General features: G+C 35.2%; 1 non-coding gene and 1 pseudogene across 1 annotated transcript; one reads left to right on the plus strand and one right to left on the minus strand.

Annotated features, from left to right (window-relative positions):
- Positions 1-3,284: 3,284 nt before the first annotated feature.
- Positions 3,285-3,390, minus strand: LOC133316387 (small nucleolar RNA R71). The gene has a single exon (XR_009752202.1). It is a non-coding gene; the product is annotated as a small nucleolar RNA R71 (small nucleolar RNA).
- Positions 3,391-4,717: 1,327 nt separating this feature from the next.
- LOC133316384 (uncharacterized) lies at positions 4,718-7,977 on the plus strand (annotated as a pseudogene).
- Positions 7,978-22,626: the final 14,649 nt, after the last annotated feature.

The raw sequence follows: 22,626 nt of genomic DNA on the forward strand, positions 1-22,626 counted from the left end.
TCCTCACTAGTGTCGACTTTATCCTCGTCTTCGCCCTCATACTTGCATGGTGTCGGCATGTCACTGTCATCTACCTCCTTGGCGCCTTCCTCATCCCCGAAGATCTTTCCTTGACGAACAGGATAACTCCCATCGAAGCCAAGGCCGCCCGATTTTTTTCCTTCTTCAGCACTCCTGCTATCGTCGTTGCCTCTGCCGTCGTTCCCATCGTTACCAACTGCGGTTGAGGGTGAATCGATTTGATCTAGTAACGATAACGGTGTCCGTCATTTGATCCATTGAATTTTTGTACTTGGAAGCAAAAATCAATGTTTGAATTCCTTGATTTGTGTTGCTAAATTCGATTATACATAGGAAGCTTTGTTTTTGTTTTGGATTTTTGCTCACTTTATGTATTAAAAAAATCTTTCTTGTTAAAAGAAAAATTATTTTGGCATTGTCTATTTTTTTTGTGTGGCTCCGCCATTGATATCTTCGTTGTTTCAGCTTAACGAAAGTTTTAAGTTCATTGAAAATTTTAGAAGTTGCAATTAAGTTTTCTGATTTCAAATTAATCTAACCATAATTTTTGACTATTTTCTAGTTTGTGAGAAGCTCACGAAACTGTATTATAATATAAATGTGAAGGTAATTCTGTAAGGCTCATTGAGGCCACGTAGCACTTGATCTGGTGTTATAATTTTAAATGATTGGATAATCTTTTCTGAAAGATTATTAATTGGGCTCTATGGACCAGGGCCAGGTCCAGAATACTCTTCCTTACTTCCTGAATCTTAGTTGTTTCACTAATATGTCCCTTGTTTCTATATAAATTCTTGAGAAACATTATTCAACCAAGGTTGTTACTTGTTATTATACTTCCGTGAAAAAAAATATTGAATTACATTTTATTAAAATATTCAAACTATTATCATTTATATATATATATATATATATATATATATATATATATATATATATATATATATATATATATATATCATGCCTTGTTTTATTGAGTTAAAATACTAAAAGATAATGATAATTTATAAAGGGAAAAAAATCTCTAAAGTTACTTTAGAGAACTCTTTCTGCCGTTCACATAAACGACACTGTTTTTGTCTTTTTATAAAAAACAAATAAAAAACTAAAATTCTTCTTCTCCTTTCTTGTTCAGTTTCAGCGTGGGAAAAGCAAGCAAAAGAGAGACCAAGACCTTCTACCACTACTCTCACATAGGATTAGTTCATCTCATGGAAGCTCCAGAAGGTTTTTCTTTCTCTCGCTTTCCTTATTACTTAAGGGAAAAGTATTTCTCCGGTCACTAAAGATAAAGTTATCTTCAACGAGCTTAAAAGACGTTATTTTGGGTTATAAGATTAAAAAATTATAAGGATAAAGACTAATATAATTGATGTGCCTCTGGCAGATGTAGTTTTCCAGGCTAAAAATGATGAGAATTAAGTCATAGAAGAGCACTTTTTATACATATTTGTTTAATATATTGACTTTTCCATCTCAATGACATTTCTCACCTATTTGTTATGTTTAAATAGGGAGAAGAGGTAGAAACTACGAAAAGCTTGGTGATGCGACTCTACACGGGTGGAAATTCCATGCTACATCGAATTGCTGGGTCAAAATTCCAGGGAAGTGACACAACTTAGCGCCACACTGGTGCAAGTTAGCGCTGCGTGCACAGGCCAAATATTAGAGAAATGGCGCGGTTTTGCGCCAGACACTTACTCCTGTGATGCATCAAATTATGCTAGGCCATTTTTCTAGAGATCTGGCGCGTTTTAGCGCCACAGTGATTGGCTAGGTACTTTTTATTGTACACTTACACCTTTCATCTTGTTCTTCCAATTCCATTTATTAGTTTATGTTGAATATTGATATTTTAGCCATGATCATGGTTGGCTAGGTACTTTTTATTGTAGTTAGGGTCACAAACCCTATGTGAACCCTTGTTACAACGGATTGGTTTGCATTTACTCGTTTATATAATTATCTTTATTTCTACTCTGTACGTAATTTCTATCCTCTTTATTAGAACTGATCAATCTGATAGTTAATGATAGTTTGAGGGTTAGAACCCTAGATAGGAATATTGAGGTTTTTAGTCTTGAAAGAGAGTAGGATAACAATTGCTATGCGTGCTAGGAATAGACGTATATTTGATTGTAGATGCTTAAATTATCATGTTCGTTGCTTAAATCCATGAGGAACATTGCAATGAAATGGGGTTCCAATTGGGGTTTAAAGGGTTAATCTTGAAAGGAATTGAGGGTTAACTACTAATATTTTTAGATGATAATTTATCTGAGTATTTATGTAAATGAGTATTGTAAATCAATCCTGAGAAGAAGCGGGGATCATTTGGTGAGTGTACGCTAGCTACAATGCTTTCTCATATCTTTACAAATCAATCTCTATTTTTATTTATTTCATAACAAAAATTCTAAAAATATGTTTTTGCATTTAGTCTTATTTTTACTCAAATCAACAACAATTTTCACACACCTATTTGAATTCCTTCCATCTTAAAAGGACAATTATTTGATATTCGATTCCAATCCCTGTGAAGACGATACTTTCTTATCATTATATTACTTGTGCGATCAGTACACTTGCCGGTGAGCATCAAGATTTTGGCGCCATTGCCGAGGATTGGCGTTTCTTATATAATATAATCTTGATTTTTAAGATTGGATTTTGTGAATACTTTTATTTTATTTTATTTATTTTTATTTGAAAAGTGCTGCTAATCTCTTTTATGAGTTGTATGCGAGGCAAAACTGTAGAATTTCCATTTGATTTGGAGATTCCGAAGACTGAAAAGAGAAACAGAAAACTCGCTCGGAAGAAGCTTGCATTCAACGAGTTAGAAACTCTTCCTGAAGAACCACAAATCATGGCAGAAAATAATGATGCAGACAATCCATTCATGGATACAATCCTTACTCCATCATTTAACAGGCCCAACTTGAGCATTGTTCAGCCTACTATTGCTAACAACACTTGGGAGCTCAAGTCTTCTAATATTCAATTGGTGGAGAGAGCTCAGTTTGGAGGAGAGGAGAATGAAGATCCTCACAGGTTCATAGACAGATTCTTGATGATCTGTGACTCAACCAAACACCCTCAAGTGTCCAATGATGCAATCCGGTTGAGGTTGTTCCCTTTTGCTGTTAAGGGAAAGTCTCTTAGTTGGTTGGAAAGGCAGCCTGCAAGAAGCATTCCTACATGGGATGATTTGTCTCAAAAGTTCTTTGCTGAGTTCTTCTCGATGGAGAGATACAATCAGATGGTGAATAATATCACCAATTTCACTCAATCAGAGGGTGAAACTATGTGTGCAGCATGGAACATATTCAAGGATTTAATGAGGAGGTGTCCTCATTATAACTTGACTGCTGACAACCAAGTGATAATCTTCTTCAACGGTTGTAAACCTGAGGTTCGGATGGTGCTGAATGGTGTAGCAGGTGGCACTATTAAATCTTTGAGGGCAAATGATACTCTTGAGCTGATTGAGAGAATGGCTGCTAATGAAAACGAAAGGGTGTCATCTAAGCCTAAGAGAGGAATCCTTCAGCTGGAAGGTAATGATGTGGTGTTAGCTGAAAATAAATTATTATCTCAGCAAATGGAAACTCTGACAGAGAGACTTGATAAGATGCAACTTTCTAGTGTTCAGACTAAAGCTGTTGCAGTGGTATGTGAATATTGCCAGGACAATCATGAGTCTAATGAATGTCCTTCTTTGCTGTCTTCTGATCCTCCTCAGCAAATGCATGTGAATGGCATTTGGTATGATCAAAGACCTCTGCCAAAAAATATTCCAAGAAATTAGAATTTTCCTTCTGGAAGTAATAATTTTCAGAGGAGGGTGCAGGGAACTGGTCTTGATTTCAAGTCAAACAACTACTTGCAGCCTCCACCAATCCAGTCCAAGGAACCTTCTGATTTAGAGAAGTTAGTAGGACAAATGGCTCAACACTCAAATGCTTTCATGAAGGAGACTAGAGCCAATACCAAAAACACAAATGCCTCTATCAGGAATTTGGAGAATCAAATTGGCCAACTGGCTAAGCAAATTGCTGATAGAGCTCCAGGTACTTTTCCTAGTAACACAGTTACTAATCCAAAGGAGGATTGTTTGGCCATTACAACTAGAAGTGGCAAAGTACTTCAATCTTCTGAAGTAAAGAAGAGACTTGATGAGGCAGGTAAGCCTGAAAAAGAAAGTGAAAAACCTGCTGAAGTAGTAAAGCCTGCTGAAAAGGAAATTGAAAAAAGAAAGAATGTGATTGCTGAAAAGAAGCATGAATTGAGTCCAGAGTATATGAGAGTTATGGCACCCTATCCTGAAAGATTCAAGCAGGATGCTCAGAAGCAGCAGTATGCCAGGTTCCTTGAAATATTCAAAAAGCTTCACATCAATATTCCATTTGCTGAAACCTTGGCTAATATGTCCAATTATGCCAAGTTTATGAAGGACCTTATCAAGAAAACACAAGTTGCAGGAATGTCAGACAGTAACACTCATTGAGGAGTGTAGTGCCAAAATACAGAAGAAGTTTCCTCCCAAGCTTCGTGATCCAGGGAGCTTCAACATTCCAATTGTTATTGGTAACACTGATGTCGGCAAGGCCTTATGTGATCTTGGGGCAAGTATAAATCTGATGTCATTATCTGTTTGAAATCTCTGGGAATTACTGAATTGAAGCCCACTATGGTCTCTCTTCAACTTGCTGATAGATCTTTGAGGAGGCCAAGTGGTATTGTTGAAAATGTTCTTGTTAAAGTGGATAAGTTTATCTTTCTAGCAGATTTTGTGGTATTGGACATAGAAGAGAGAACTGAAATGCCTCTTTTGTTGGGTAGACCTTTCTTGGCCACTGCTAGGGCCACGATCGATGTTGAAAACAGAAAGCTGGAGTTAAGGATGAATGATGAGACCATTACCATCAACGTCTTTGACTCTATGAAACAATCTTCTGACAAAGGCGATTGTTTTAGACTTGATGTTTTAGAGAAAGTGGTGGAAGAGGAAAAATCTTCTAGTCAAGAGCTTGATGAAGAACTTGGGGCGCGAGAGATTGTCCCTTTTAAGGAAGAAAAGAATGTAGCGTTTGAAGTTCTTGAGAAGAAAGATAATGACAAAGATGATGGTGCCCCTAAAGTGGAGTTGAAGGAACTTCCTGAAACTCTTAAATATACCTTCTTGGGTGATGAGGAGACTTACCCTGTTATCATCAATAAGGGATTGTCTTCTGAGCAAGAAAGAAGATTGATTGAAGTGCTGAAAAACCATAAGACTGCCATAGGGTGGTCTATTTCTGATTTGAAGGGTATAAATCCCTCATTTTGTACCCACAAAATCCTCATGGAGGATGATGTCAGACCAGTGAGGCAGCCTCAGAGGAGGCTTAATCCTACAATGAAGGAGGCAGTAAGAAAAGAAGTGGTGAAACTTCTGGATGCGGGCATGATCTATCTGATTTCGGATACTACTTGGGTGAGTCCAGTGCAAACTGTCCCAAAGAAGGGAGGCGTCACTGTAGTCCACAATGATAAAAATGAATTAATTCCCACCAGAACTATAACTGGTTAGAGAATGTGTGTGGACTACCAGAGGTTGAATGCTGCCACAAGGAAGGACCATTTTCCACTTCCTTTTGTGGACCAGATGTTAGAAAGGTTAGCTAGACACACCTATTACTGTTTCCTGGATGGATACTCTGGGTACAACCAAATTCCAGTGGCACGAGAGGACCAGGAGAAAACAACCTTCACTTGCTCGTTTGGAGTATTTGCATAAAGACAGATGCCATTTGGTCTATGCAATGCACCTGCTACGTTTCAGAGGTGCATGCTCTCCATCTTTTCTGACATGGTGGAGAAAAATCTTGAGGTATTATGGATGACTTTTCCGTTTTTGGCTCTTGTTTTGATTTATGTTTGCATAATTTGATTCATGTTTTAAAAAGATGCCAAGAAACTAATCTTGTACTGAATTGGGAGAAATGTCATTTCATGGTACAAGAGGGAATTGTATTAAGCCATAAGATATCTGGGAATGGGATTGAGGTTGATGAAGCAAAACTCATGTTGATTGAAAAACTTCCTCATCTTGTTAATGTAACTAGTGTTAAAAGTTTTTTAGGACATGCTGGGTTTTATAGGAGATTTATCAAAGACTTTTCTAAAATAGCTAAACCATTGAGCCAACTTTTAGAAAAGGATTCTGAATTTCATTTTGATGATGCATGTCTTAAAGCTTTTAATTTGTTAAAAGAAAAGCTCACTACAGCTCCCATCCTTGTAGCTCCTGATTGGAGTTTACCTTTTGAGCTTATGTGTGATGCTAGTGCTTATGCAATTGGTGCAGTCCTTGGCCAACGTAAGAATAAATTGTTACATGTCATATACTATGCTAGCAAGATTTTAAATGAGGCACAAGTAAATTATGCCACAACCGAAAAAGATATGCTAGCAGTAGTGTATGCACTGGACAAATTTAGGTCTTACCTGTTGGGTTCCAAGGTGATTGTTTTTACTGACCACTCTGCTATCAAGTATTTGATGACTAAGCAGGATGCCAAGCCTCGTTTGCTAAGGTGGATGCTCTTGTTTCAAGAGTTTGACTTGGAGATCAGAGATAAGGCTGGTGTAGAAAACAAAGTGGCCGACCATTTGTCCAGAATTCAGGAGAAGTAATAGCAATCCCTGATGAAAGAGTAATGGCTATCTTTGTACCTCCTTGGTTTGCGGATATTGCCAACTACAAGGTAATACGAGAGTTGCCTCCTAATCTTACTAGGCAACAACAGAAAAAGTTTTTGTGGGATGCAAGGAGATTTTATTGGGATGATCCTTACTTGTATTTCCAATGTACTGATGGAATCATAAGGAGGTGTGTACCAGAATTTGAAGTACATGAGATCTTGTGGCATTGCCATGCATCAGACTACGGAGGACACTTTGGAGGTAATAGAACTGCTCAAAAAGTTTTACAGAGTGGTTATTATTGGCCTACATTGTTTAAAGATGCTAAGGAGTATGTTGAAAGATGTGACAAGTGTCAAAGAGCTGGAAATATTTCCCACAAGGATGAAATGCCTCTAAATAGCATATTAGAGGTAGAACTTTGTGATGTGTGGGGTATAGATTTCGTGGGACCATTTCTCTCATCTTATTCCAACTAGTATATCCTTGTCGCTGTTGACTATGTTTCCAAGTGGGTGGAGGCTGTGGCTCTTCCCACCAATGATGCCAAGGTGGTTGTGAATTTCTTGAGAAAGAATATTTTCACAAGGTTTGGTGTACCTAGAGCTATAATAAATGATGGAGGCACTCATTTTTGTAACAAGCAGTTTGATAATCTACTGGATAAATACGGTGTTAACCATAAGGTGGCTACACCTTATCATCCTCAAACCAGTGGCCAAGTAAAGGTTTCTAACAGAGAATTGAAGCGGATTCTTGAGAAGACTGTTGGAAACTCTTTAAAAGATTGGTCTAAGAGGTTAGATGATTCACTGTGGGCATACAAGACTGCCTTTAAGACTCCTATTGGTATGTCACCTTATCAATTGGTATTTGGAATTGATCCAACAAAATGGTCTTGAGAAAAGAAAGATTCAATTAAGTGAGCTTGATAAGTTCATAAATTCTGCATATGAGAGTGCCAGAATCTACAAGGAGAAAACAAAGAAGTGGCAAGATAGCAGGATCATTCACAAAGAGTTTGAGCCTGGCCAACAGGTTTTGTTGTATAATTCTCGCCTGAGATTGTTTCCAGGTAAATTGAAATCAAGATGGTCTGGTCCTTATGTGGTGAAATCGGTTTTTCCTTATGATACAATAGAAATATCACCATTGGATGAAGATAGACCTTTCAAGGTGAATGGTTCAAGGTTGAAGTTCTATCAAGGAGGGCTTGTGTCACAAAATATTGTGGCTCAATATCATAACTCTGTTGGTACATAAACAGGTAATCGTCAGGCTCGTGACGTTAAACACGCGCTAATTGGGAGGCAACCCAATTTAGAGTTTATCTTTTCTGTACTATCTTTATTTCTAAAAAAAAAATGCACAGTACAAGCACCAGTGAAATGGCGCAACTTAGCGCCAAAGTGGCGCAAGTTGGCGCCGCGGTGCGGTATCACGGGCAGAAGAATGGCGTGGTCCAGCGCCATAGTGGCGCAGACCCGCACCAGTTGTTATTTTTTTTTTTTAAAAAACCGCAGCATTTAGCTGCTTGCCCTATTTCTTCTCTTCATAATTTTTCTTATACCCACGCCGCCCCACCCCCTCATTTCTTCCAGTTTTCTTCTACTTTTCTTTTTCTCTTTATTTCTTCTCTTCTTCTCCTTTCTTCTCCTCACGCCCCCTCCCCATCTTTATTTTCTTTTATTGCAAACACTACAAGTTACTCACACACCAAGCACATCTTCCATATATTTTTCATTGTTCATGGCACCCAAGGTAATTTCTTCTTCTTTTTGAATTTGTTATTTTGGTTGTATTAATTATGGGCATGATTGTATCTCAGCATTTGTGAATTTGATGTAAATTTTCATATCTATGATGTATCTGGGTATGGATGATCTGTGTGTGGGTGTGAGAGTTTCATTGTGGGTGTTTGAGGGTTTTCATGGTTATATAGTATTTCGTATCATATATGTATATGTGTGGTTGGAAATTTTGATGCATGCTGTGATGAATATTTTGCTCGGTGATTTTATTTGCGAGTAATTTGGGTATATTTCTATGATATAATTTGAGATTAAATCTGGGAATGGTAGGTACATTAATCAACAGAAGGTGATGGGAGGTTTTGGTTAATTATGATGCACCAGCTTCCGGTTCACTTGTCAAGGAGTTCTGTGAAAATGCAGAACTAGACAATTTACAATCGACCAAGACATCCTGGGTTCGAGGGGTTGAGGTTCATTTTGATGCAGCCACAATTGAGTTCTACATTCTGTCGAGTTTCATTCAAAATACTTCTTGTGAGTATGTTTCTTTGTATAACAGAATGCAGCCCTCAACACAGGCTGTACAGAGATGACTTCCCTCAACTAACAGAGATGGTGCAGACAGGGATTACTAGCCCATACTCAAAGTGGTAAACTAAGGCTGGTTGCATCCCTGAAAAGTTGAATATGAAAGAGCTGACTGGTGAATGCCGCTTTTGGCATACTTTTATGAATGCCAACATCCTGCCATCTTCTAACCTATCAGATGTGAATATAGAGTGGGCCTCTTTGTTGTATATCCTTACTGGGGAGGAGAGACTGAATATTGCTGCAGTATTATCTGATAGGATTTGTCACATGGTGCAAGGAGGTAGAAAGAAAGAGCTTCTGGGATTTGCTTCCCTTATTAATCAATTGTGTACTAGGGCCGGGGTTTATCTCTTTGATGATGAGGAGTTGGATGTTAAGCCTGCCCCAGAGATGACTCTATACGTACGAAGATTACTGCTCTAAATCTGAGGTTGCGTTCACAAAAAAGAGCCAAAAATGCTGGAAGGCCTGCTTCTCCACGAGTACCATATATGCCTATTCCACTTCCTGTACCTGAGCTTGATTCTCCTGAAGGTCATGATGCTCATGCTGATCCTACTGCTCCACAAGGCATCCCTCCTGGATTTGATTTTTATGGACTACAACAACAGTTTTCTCGAATCTCGATCCAGAATGATGTGCTCATTATGCAGGGGGAGTATACTCATCGTTTCCTGGAGCATGCTTATCATAGCATACCATTCAGTACATTTCAGCCTGTGTACCCTCAGATTCCTCCTCCGTATGTTTATCAAGAACCTTATCCTGCTCCAGTTCCAGCTGATGTTCCCATGCCATCACAGTCATTCATGGATCCACAGATGTATCGTCCTGCCACTGACTCATTCCATGCTGCTAGGAGGATGGTCATGGATGATAGTGACGATGAGGACGAGTGATGTCTACTTGCTGATGGAGATGTCTTGTATATTAGTTTAGTTTATGTTTTAGTACTTTTACTGTTTTATTATGACCATAGGTTGATGTTAGGGTCATTAAGCTAAATTGAGTTGGTATATTTCTCAAACACTCTGATGTTTTATTGTGCGCATTATAGTTTCTCCTATATGCTGCTGTTTGTTCCATGATGCAGGTTTTTCATCCATCTTTTGTTTTGACTATTGCTGGGGACAGCAATTCTTTAAATCTGGGAATGGTAGGCTTTCGGAAAACACCTTGGAAATGCACTTCTTCTATCAGGGGAGATATTCTAAACTCTTTTAAAACTTTGTTTTCTATTTTTAGTTAGTTATTTGGTGTATTTTGTGTCAATTTTAAAATTTCTCAGGTTTAAATGTGCTTATCCAGTTAATGTGCTTGAGTGAATTTTAAGAAGTATGTTGTATAACATTCTGGGATAACATTGCATAAGTATAATTGGATTACATGATTGCTCGTTTGTCTGAACTAATGTTGTGAAATTCTGATAATGTCTGAGGTTAATTTTCTTGAGTCTATATTGATACCATAGCTGTGAGGTTTGAGCTTAAACACTAAATTTTCTTGTTGAAAGACCTCACTGTTGTAACACTCTAGAACTTGATCTGTTTCTCTGTAATGCATGCATTGGTTGAGATGATAAAAACATTTTGTTCTTACTAGCCTATGGCCAAAATAGCCCACATGTATGAAATTTTTCCATTGCTAGCCCCTTGAGCCTGAACTGATTTTGTTGATAAATAACCTGTGGCCTGATTGATAACTTAGCTTATATCCAGGTGACTTACCTTGATTGAGATTGAATCACTGATGTGTTGAGAAATAAAACAAAGAAATAGAGGTAAGCTCCACAAAGGTTAAGTGATTAGGGGATGTAGATTTCATCTGTGCCTATATAAAAAAAATGAAAGAGAAAGAAAAAGGATAAATATGCATAAAAGGTGGCTAAAAGGAATTAATTCCAGAAATTCTGTGGGAATGTTAGTGAAGCAAAACAATTGAGTTGAATGTGTTAAAGTGAAAGAATATCAGTTTTTCAATCTCATTGTTGTTGAGCTGCTATCCATATATTCCTACCTTTAACCCGACCAAGTTACAACTTGTGAAGTCCTTTTGATCAACTGGTGCATGTGTTTGGTTCTTCATTTTTAAGAATTTTTGAGAATATGATCAAGCCTATGGTAGTGTTATAGCTGTGTTGGATTGAGTGCTCATGATACCCTAAAACACTGAGTGTTGAGTGAATATTATTTATCTTTGTGAGGGGTAATCAGTGTAGACTTGTATCTTTAGAAAGCTGATGACATTGTTGGAAATTTATGATATTGGGTCAGTCATGCATAGCATATTGTGTCTGAGAGTGTCTATGTATTGTTATGATGGATTAATTGATTGTTTATGGATTGAGTCTTGTACATTGCTGAGGACAGCAACATTTAAATCTGAGAATGGTTTGATGTGCCTCTGGCAGATGTAGTTTTCCAGGCTAAAAATGATGAGAATTAAGTCATAGAAGAACACTTTTTATACATATTTGTTTATTATATTGACTTTTCCATCTCAATGACATTTCTCACCTATTTGTTATGTTTAAATAGGGAGAAGAGGTGGAAACTACGAAAAGCTTGGTGATGCGACTCTACACGGGTGGAAATTCCATGCTACATCGAATTGTTGGGCCAAAATTCCAGAGAAGTGGCACAACTTAGCGCCGCGTGCACATGCCAAATACCAGAGAAATGGCGCAGTTTTGCGCCATAATGGCGCGGTTTTGCGCCAGACACTTACTCTTGCAATGCATCAAATTATGCTAGGCCATTTTTCCAGAGATCTGGCGCGGTTTAGCGCCACAGTGGCGCGATCTCGCGCCAGTTTGCGGGAATTCAGTACCGTGTTTTTAAAAAAAAGGACAGTTTAGGGAGAATAAAAGGATGGCTATTTAAAGGCTATTTTTGACAGAACTAGGGGACGATTCAATTCCTTGAAAGAGATCAGCAGTCGCGCTCGGAGAGGGATTCCGATGGAGATTTTGTTCATCTTGTTCTTCCAATTCCATTTATCAATTTATGTTGAATATTGATATTTCAGCCATGATCATGGTTGGCTAGGTACTTTTTATTGTAGTTAAGGTCACAAACTCTATGTGAACCCTTGTTACAACGGATTGGTTTGCATTTACTCATTTATATAATTATCTTCATTTCTACTCTATGCGTAATTTCTATCCTCTTTATTAGAACTGATCAATCTGATAGTTGATGATAGTTTGAGGGTTAGAACCCTAGAATAGGAATATTGGGGTTTTTAATCTTGAAAGGGAGTAGGATAACAATTGGTATGCGTGCTAGGAATAGACGTATATTTGATTGTAGATGCTTAAATTATCATGTTCATTGCTTAAATCCATGAGGAACATTGCAAGGAATTAGGGTTCCAATTGGGGTTTAAAGGGTTAATTTTGCAAGGAATTCAGGGTTAACTACTAATATTTTTAGATGATAATTTATCTGAGTATTTATGTAAATGAGTATTGTAAATTCAATCCAAAGTAAGAAGCAGGGATCATTTGGTGAGTGTACGCTAGCTACAATGCTTTCTCATATCTTTACAAATCAATCTCTATTTTTTATTTATTTCATAAAAAAATTTATAAAAATACGTTTTTGCATTTAGTCTTATTTTTACTCAAATCAACAACAATTTTCACACACCTATTTGAATTCCTTCCATCTTAAAAGGACAATTATTTGATATTCGATCCCAATCTCTGTGGAGACAATACTTTCTTATCATTATATTACTTGTGCGATCGGTACACTTGCCGGTGAGCATCAATAACCCTGCAATATATTAGAATTACAAAAACACCTTGATTTCCGCCCCCCAACGACGTCATTTTGGGTTCACCGGAGATAATTTATCTCAATTGACTGAAGAAATCATTTACATATTACTTAATTAGGTTTTTTTCTCTGTTTATTCTGTTTTGAATTCTATTCTTTGGTAACTTTTTTTATAATGGGTAGGATGTTATATGATTTTTTAAACTAGATATACAGACTCATGCTTTTGATCACAAACAACAACTATATTCTCAGTTTTTTCTATTATGTTCTTGATACAAACAAGAAACTGAATATATGGACTCATGATTCCTTTCTTTTTTTGGTCTTTGCAGACTATTGATGGAACACTCCCAAATAAAAACTATTGAAGACATGAGTGAAAGTTTAGTATCTTTAGATCACATTGTTGAATTGGAGAAAGATAATGATGAGTTAAGAGGAGATGGTCAGTATGAAATTATGAATCAAGACAGAGGTGGTGATTGTAGGAAAGACAACTGCCAAGAAATTATGGGACATGATAGTGAGTTTAATGAGCCTCCTATATTGGGTAGAGTTTTTTAGACAGCTGAAGAAGCCTACTATTTTTATAATGATTATGCAAAAGTTAAGGGGTTTGGAATATATAAGCATTACTTTAACAGGAGTAGAAGAAAACCACAACTATGTTTATGGAATTATGTGTGCTCAAAGCAAGGTATCAAGAATCTAAATGATAAAAGAGTTGATGTTAGCAATGTCAAAAGGTGAAGGGATACAAGGACTAATTGTTTGGCGATGTTCCAAATAAAGTTGGTGAAATGATTATGGAAAGTGAAGAAGTTCAATGATTCATATAATCATCCATTGATTAACACTCTGTCAAAGGTGAACAAGTTTCCTTCTCATAATGATTTATGTCGCTCAGAGTTTATTAAATCCATTGTTTCTCAAAGATGGTGAATGCTATGAGCAAAGAAGTTAACATCACTCCAGTCAGATTAGCATTATTATATCAAGCCAGCGTAAGAATAATATAGAGTAAGTCCTTTCAGAAGAAGTCTTCTCTTGATGGATGTTTTCATTTTGATATGCAGTTTGCAGAAGATGGTACATTAAGAAGCGTCTTTTCGGTGGATGGTAGGTCGAGAGCTTCCTATGGTCAATTTGGGGAAGTCCTTGTCTTTGATGTGGCTTACAAAACAAACAAGTTCAAGTTTTCTTTTACCCATTTTTTGTTGGGGTTAATAACCATGGGCAATCAATTTTATTTGTTGCTGCTTTGTTAGAGGGTGAAACAGAGGCAACCTTTACTTGGTTGTTTGAACAGTTTCTGACATGCATGTTTGATAAGTCTCCTGTTGTTATTATTACTGATCAAGACAAAGTCATGGGGAAAGCAATTGCTAAGATATTTCCAAGAGCACGACATCATTTTTGTGTGTGGCACATAAAAAAACATGTTTGGGAGTATAGTCAAGCATTACGTGCACAACTTAAAGATAGTTTTGAGGTTGACTTTCGTGCATGGTATAAAAGTTGAAGCATAGATGAATTTGAAGATAACTGGGAGGCATGAAGAACTAAATATGATATTAAAGAATAGTTGGTTGGCTAACATGTATGCTTCACGATACCATTTGGCAAAGGCATACTTGAAAGATACTTTTTTTGCTAGAATGACTACAAGTGGCCGAAGTGAGAGCATCATTTCATTTTTGATGGATATGTCAACTTTAACACAATGTTAAATGACTTTGTTACCCAATATGATAAAACAATAAAGTCTAGAAGAGATGCAGAAGAAGATGAAGATTTTAAAACTATAAATACATAAGCAAATTTAGAGAGTAATCATCCAATTGAAGCAATAGCTGGAGAGCGCTACACAAGAAAACTGTTTGAAATTTTTTAAAAAGAGTGGAGGGGTACCACATAAGATTACTTTCATGAAATGATGTCAACAAACGAGCAAAATATTAGGTACTGGGTGGGGTCTCCCAAAGTAAATAAAGAGTTGTGGGCAATTGTTGTTTACAATTTGATAGAAAGTTTCACTACTCATTGTTCTTGTGCAAAGTTTGAGACTAGGAATTTTGTGCAAACATATTTTGTACATCTAAACAAATGATGACCCTTACTGAAAAGTATATTTTGACTAATGGACCATGAATGCAAGTTATAAGGCTAAAAATATTTTGTTTGTTCATTCTGAAACAACTACCAGTGAAACAAGTGCAATATCTTTGTTGTTAGCTCAGTCGAAGTGAAATTTGGCTATTTCTGAAGCAAAAGATTATTTTCATGAAATTAGAAGGTTTGATGCTATTGTTGATGAATTTATTCAATATCAATTAGAAAGAAAGAGAAATAAAATTGAAGAAGACACCATAAGCTCAATTGTACCTTCACAAAGTGGTTTCATTCATTCTCGAGTTTCATTTAACTATGTTTCAGACCCCACTCAAGCAGTCAAAACTAAGGGGCGTCCAAAAGTTACTTTTCGAATAAAATCAAATTGGAGTTATTGTTGAGAGATGGATCATATTAAGACTAGTTGTTAGAAGCAAATGGTATTTTTCGTATATTTTTTCCATTTATGTTTATGTTTTTCCTCTTTGAACTTGATAAAAAAACTGTGATTTTTCATTTGTAGATAGATGTTGCAAGAGAGAAGCAAAAGGAATAATAGTTTCATTGAAAGCCTGATGACATTGCAGATTTTTTAAATCTAAGAAGCTTTTGTATTCGAGATTGGAAGTTGCAGCAACTATCGAAGAGAAGAAATTATTTTGATGTTTGTAAAGTTGCATTGTAAAGATATCTTGTCAAGTTGAGCTATAAATATCCTTTTTGGAAAGATAACTTGATATAGTTTATTTCTGGATATCCTTTTTGGAAAGATTACTTGATATAGTTTATTGCTAGAAAGTTTCATATTATTTTGATGTATGTATTGTTCCCAGTAATTCTATGAAGCAAACTGTTTTACAGAAAATTTGACAGCAAAATAGCAAACTTTCCATGAACATATATTGAGTTGTATAACTTTGATTGCTATGAATTATATATAATTTTAAATCTTTAGATGTGTTCCACAATATTCAAAAATTAAGAATTTTATAGGTTGAAACGCATTCCCAGTTCCATTTGGAAGTTCAATGGTTTAGGATGAGTTCTTTACTGTTGTCAAAGAGTAGTACAAAAGCTAAATTTTATAAAACAAACACATGTGATGAATCACTCACATTGAATAATTATGTACATAAATTCATTTACATTGGACACAAATATCCTATAATGACTACTAAAATCCAAGTTACAACTCATACAGAATATCCTATAATGACACTTCCTACTTATAATATTCCTTGAAGTCTATGTGAAAGTCTTCTTTTAAAGGATCTTCCATGTTGATTACTTTCATGCCTTTCATTTGGACTGTTCCTGCTGCAATATCCTCAACACGCTTTTCTGGCTGATGCAGCAACATCCTGCAAAAAGGAATACACACACTATCAATTTGGAGACTCTATATATAGGATTAAATTGATGATTCCATGCAATTGAACAAAATTTATCACAAACAAGTAGCTTAAAAGTGCTTCAATTTGTTTGACTGAGGCCAGAGGCTGACCTGCACTTGTGCCACTGTGTGCAAATGCAGGCACAAATCTTAGGAAAAAAAGAGTAAAGTACCTTTTAGGTCCTCAACAAAAATTACGGGGTCCAATTTAATCCCTTGGATAAATTTTTTTTGACTTGTGATCCCTTTCAATTCCAAAATAGACTTAGTTGGTCGAAATCGTGGTCCTCTGAAATTCAAAGAAGATCCATGTTAGTCCTTTTGGAACTAACATGGATCTATTTTGAATTCCAAAGGAACCACAAATCGATTTTTTTCTAATGGATTAAATGGGCCCCATAATATTTGTTGAGTACCCAAAAATTTAATAGGGACCACTTATTTATATTCTTTTATTTTTTTAATAAATTTAGAATTTTCTTTAAAAAAACAATTGGGGGCCCCGCCCCTAAATGTGCAGATAAAAATAAAATTTTCTTGGACCGCCGCCGAGGCCATTTGAAAACTAGCGGTTAATAAATTAGTTGCAACACTATCCCTAGTAAATGACTAGGCCATTCAATAAATTAGTTTGATTCTGATTTCGACATGGAGAAATTCTTTGCAGTTGAATAACTTAATACCAAAATTTTTGCATGTAAATAAAGCCCCCTTCCCCATCCCCCAAACCTCATCTTCTCACTCTCATGATAAAAAGTTGAAGAATAAATTAAACTATTAAAGCAGGAGACCTGTGCCTTCTGCATTCCTTCTGCATTGAATACATCTACATTCTTGGTTGTTTGCTTTTCTGTTTTCTTATCGTGGGTCCTTATCAAATGCATTACTACGGTGGCACATTCTACCGCTCCTTTCTTTTTTCAACTTTAGATATAAATAAGCAGGACAAAAAAATTACACAAAACAAGGACAAAACAACCATAGTTTCATGATAGGAACTTGAAAAGTTAATGGACTTAAGGAACATGATAAATCAAAAATGCTTATTAAAAGAAAACCAAGACTAATAAAGTATAGGGAGGAAAAACAAGAGACATAGAACAAACAAACCTATTAGCAGATATCTGTGATAAATTCTTGGGTTTCCAAGACAGGAGCAAATTTCCAATACAAAGCAAGCTTCCTTCATATTCAACCCCATTTACTGTAAACCCTGTATCATTATATCTAAAAAATTGGAGAAAGAAAAAGGAAATTTACAACCATGTCCGGTCCTTGCAGCAATTATTTGCTATAATACAATGTTATCTAAAATTATTCACATTCTATAAAACCCTGTTCACATTCTAAATAAATAAATAAAAAATTTAAAACACCACATTTTGCATAATGAAAAGAAAAATCCCAAAAAGGAAGAAAGCAACAAAGAACAACCATGTTTAAAACCCTGCATCAAATGTTTTCCATAACATGATGTTATCGAAGATTATTCTGGAGAACTAATTTCACATTGAGCTTTCTACCTTGTTTGATAAAGTAAACAAGGATTTATATATTGAGTAAATTGATATAAATTGTTGTGGGTTGTAAGAGAACCAAGGCATTACTGGTCCTTGAGGGCCACCCATGTCTATTAGGTACCATTTGAGGATAATAACACACTTTTAATAAAGTGAGATAGGTTGAATAAACAAAAGAGATGTCGTCGAATTTTCTATAAAATGACATATTTTGGGTGAACTTTAGGAGGGCATATCTCCCTCCATAGAAGTCCAATAGGGATGTTCCATACACCATTTTGAATTTTGAGATATCAACTATATTTTATCAAAATTTGATAGTCATTGGAGTAGTACGCAGACCTGTAGAGGCAGTTGAGTACAGACTGTTCTGGACGTCCTACTGGTTGGGAGACCGTTTTTGAAAAATTTATTTCTCCATCAATTCTTGGTCAAATTAGGCTCATGATATGTAAAATTGAAGCTTGGGATGTCTAGTTTACTCCATAAAAATTTGAGAGAAATTAGTCGAGTATTTTGTCCAGAATCGGTGAAAGAATAGAGGCTGTTTGGTGTCCTATTTGAGATTGGCTGACAGCTTTGCTTGTCCAATTTCAAACGGTGATAACCGGAGCAAATGAGAACTTTATGGAGCGTGTGATAGCTTGTTGGAAAGATAATTAAATCTAGAATAATATACTAAAAGATGAGAGGTTTGTAGCATGCCGATCTCTCGAAATATTCAGATTACTGAACCATGTTCAGTTTTGTAAAAACCATTAAAGTGTGAATTATACTAACTGGATTTATGAGAACCGCTTTGTTACTTGAGAGAAGTATTATATGATAGTTAGACATTATTTATAATTATTCCGCATTTAAATTTTAGTTATGATCACAACTTTTATTCATTACGTTTTATTATTGTTTTAAATGCTCGCATAATGAAAAGGAAAAAGTTTACTCACATTTTTATAAATGAACTGTTGTGCTTGTAATTACGCTTAATATCATAATCAATGTTAACAATACCGGTGTACAATGGGCTGTTACAGTTTTCCCCACATTTTTTTGTTGTTTATAATGGGTATTCATTTATCTTTCATATATTTGTCCACATTTTTTTTTTGGTTTTAGAAAAAATAAAACGTTTTAAATAATTATACACAAAAAATAAAAAAGATCGCTTGTGTTTTTCTGGGTTGTCTGATCTTTGAGTTTTGGTATCTATGTCAATTTTATTAGAAGAGAGAAGATTATCTTAAAATCATAGAAGCCAATGCTTCACTCAACAAAATGAGTTAATTATTCTTTTTCTTACCTTATAATTTAAGTTGTTTTTATTTAGTTGTTTTTGTCTTTTTTTGAAATCTTGGACCCACTTTTTTTTATTAAAATCCAAACAGGAGATAGACACTTCAAGGCAGTAAAATGACCAGGTGAAGGTCATTAAGTTGAAATTAAAAGCAAGGGGTGACAAGGTACATTGTAGTAATATCTTTTTCCCTTACGATAATTTTTCCTTTCTATTTTTTGTATTCCCTGCTTGCATTGCATATCAATATTTTTTGGACTTTTTTATTCTGGGTTTTACTTAGGTTTCTTTATCTCTTTTCTGGGGACAGGTCCAATCCTTCACTCCCTCCATTATCAATGGCCCCAGAAGTAAATTCAAAAACCCCAGTTTACAATTGGTCCATGTCAATGCCTCTGTCAACTTTTTCAATTCAATGGCTAAAAATCAATGGCAAAAGCAAATGTAAATGCAAATGCCCAGCATGTCATACTATCCACGTATGATGATGATTAAGATGCTCAATCAGACTTATCAGTCATCCCAAATATCCAATAATGTGGGTGTTATTCAATTTCATTATTCGTCTGGCCATCCAACGACGTCGTTGCCAATGCTATTCTCTTCATCTTGTGCAAAGGGCAAGGTCAATGGTAACATGTGCCACTTGCAATTCCTTATATAAACGTCTCATCTTCTTGTCAATCATTTGATGAGATTATAGCAAAAAAGGATTTGAGTAGAAACATGGCAGCTCAAGCAAGGCAAGGAAGGATTCAGATTCTCAAGCTCATGAATTCCATCAAAAACATTAAACAACGTTCTTCTTAGTTAATTAGATGATGATAACATATGCTTATTTCCTTTTTCTTATTCTTTTCTAATTTTGTTTTCTTTTTCTCATTCACTTGTAGTCTAAATTTTTTGACGTAGGATTGGAGTTGCGATATATTAGGAAACCTCAATCCTACACCAAAAAATATTTGAGATTTGGTGACATTATTGTCAATGATATATTTTTGGAAAAAACATATGACAATAATCTTTGAGATTTCTGTTTTCACGAAAAATCGAATTAGATTTGGAAACAAACACGACGAGCTTGGCATAAGGAGATTATAATATATTTTTAATCGTTTGACACGTTTCATTCTTATTTTTTCTCATCACTTTTTTCACTGTTTAGAAATGCTTCTAGTAGGTGAAATCCCACCCCATGGAAAACTTCTCTATTTGGTGTATTATAAAGAAAAACTTTAAAAACAAAATCTCATTATTCTTTATTTTTTTCTCATTCAAATGATTTCTTTAAAAGAGCAAGTTAATGAATTGTGAAACATTGTTTCTAAAAGATGAAGTAATAGCTAATGCTATAAGACTCATGCTATGTTTACGGTTGAAGGTCAGGTTAAATGTGTGATCTATACTAGATTAGCCTTATCTTACATTTGAAATGTAAGAGGTTGATTATATAAATCCAACGTATGAATTTTTGGATCACATGAAAACACACCAACTGTTATATTAAGAATAAAGATAAAGAGTCACAAAAAATACATAAATATATATAGTATACGTAACTTGGGTATACTAGATGAGTCACTTCATTGATTAATTAATAAATATGTATTATAATTAATAATTAATTATTATAATTAATTATATATGCGATAAGTTTTTGTACACTAGGTTTATACAAAAAAAATTTATAATCTACTCATTTTTTCCTCTTTTTGGTGTCTCTATTAGTGTCCTCCAAAAACAAACCTTAAAAAAAATATAAATGATATGATCACAATGTTTTATAACATTATTTTTTGTATTCAAGAGTTAGAAGGCATGAAATGTAAAAAGGGTAAAGTAGGCTAAAATCAAAGCCAAGTAGCTTAAGTGGGATTTTGAATCCCAAATCAAGTAATCTCCAATTGACTATTTTTGTTTTAAATTGATATGTTTGAATTAAAAAAAATTATCATATCACGATTAAAATATCAGCCACAGAATAAGGATGCGAAGGGACGTCATAAGAAACAAAGACACGATGATAAACTAAGATTTAGTACAATATATATTGGCTAGAAATATGATATTGCGGATATATATCCTCCAAAGCACAAATCTCATGATCTGCCAACTAGAATTCAATCCAGACATCTTGACACTCTGATTTCATAGAGTATCGAGTTGAGGGCTTCTGTTCCGGTCCGACCAAATTGCCTTGCCTATATAACTGGCTCAAGTATTCGCCCAGTAGGAACATCCTCACTATTCACGTGGAGCACATGTCTCCCTTACGCACGTGTTTCTTCACACTTTTTATGCACACATGACCCTTTACTCATTATGGTCACGTTGCCTCACGCTTAGTAGGGCCCATAAGGCTAGAAACAATTATGACATCACACACTTTGCGTGTTTTGGAGGGAAACTCCAACCAGCTCCTATATAATGGGCCATAACTCCCTTGCTATTCATCCACTCCATCGACTCTCTATAGTTGTTACTCTACTGAATGCTCACCATAGCCATAGCTGTTGTCCTTGTACAATTTCCCCTTTAGCACCCTCAACTTCTTATCTGAGGCTTACTTAGAGACACCTCGTAGCCTGGTCCATACCACTATCTCTTCTATCTCCCTTATATACACATACTTCATCATCTTAGGAAATAGATCCTCATCTCAAACTCGGATTAAGTTCACTTAGGTTGTGATAAGCTTAAGAAAATCTGGTATAAATATAAAGGTAATTTTGTAAGACTCATTGATGCCACGTACCACTTGATCGGTGTTATATTTTTGAATGATCGAATAATATTTTCTAAAAGATTACTTATTGGGTTGCGTGGACCTGGGACAGGTACCCACGTCCAGAACACTGTACTCTTCCTCACTTCTTGAGTCTATATTCTTTCAGTAATATGCCTTTTGTTTCTATATCAATTCTTAAAGAAACACTACTCAACCGAGGTTGTTACTATACTTCCGTAAAAAAAAAATATCACGTTATAGGAAATAATATTTATCATTTTAAAGGATATAACTTTGTATCATTTTAAGTGAGACGACCATATTTTAGATATTTGAAGGTTTTTTATATTCTTTCTCTTCAACAAAATTAGGAGAATAGAGAAAAAGACAATATTGTAGAGGATAGAGAATGTAAAAAATCAGAAAAATACTGTCATTTCGTTTAAAATGAAAACATTTTTTTTCCTTCTATTAAATATTCAAGCAATTATCATTTATATATATCATCCCTTATTTTATTGAGTTAAAATACTAAAAGATAATGATAAACGAAAAAACAGTGCTTCCCTAATTTCTAAAATATATATCAGTCAAATTGAAACAAAGATATAGTTAATAAAATCCTTATTGATTAGAAAAAAATTTATTTTTATTAATTGCATTTAATTTTGAGAACTAAATTACTTTTACACGGTGCATTAATTAAAATAATTTCAAAAAATAAAGGAAAAATAT

The sequence above is a fragment of the Gastrolobium bilobum genome, unplaced genomic scaffold (genome assembly GCF_033153095.1).
Source record: "Gastrolobium bilobum isolate Gb01-03AN ecotype WA unplaced genomic scaffold, APGP_CSIRO_Gbil_v1 utg682, whole genome shotgun sequence".
Taxonomy (NCBI): domain Eukaryota; kingdom Viridiplantae; phylum Streptophyta; class Magnoliopsida; order Fabales; family Fabaceae; genus Gastrolobium; species Gastrolobium bilobum.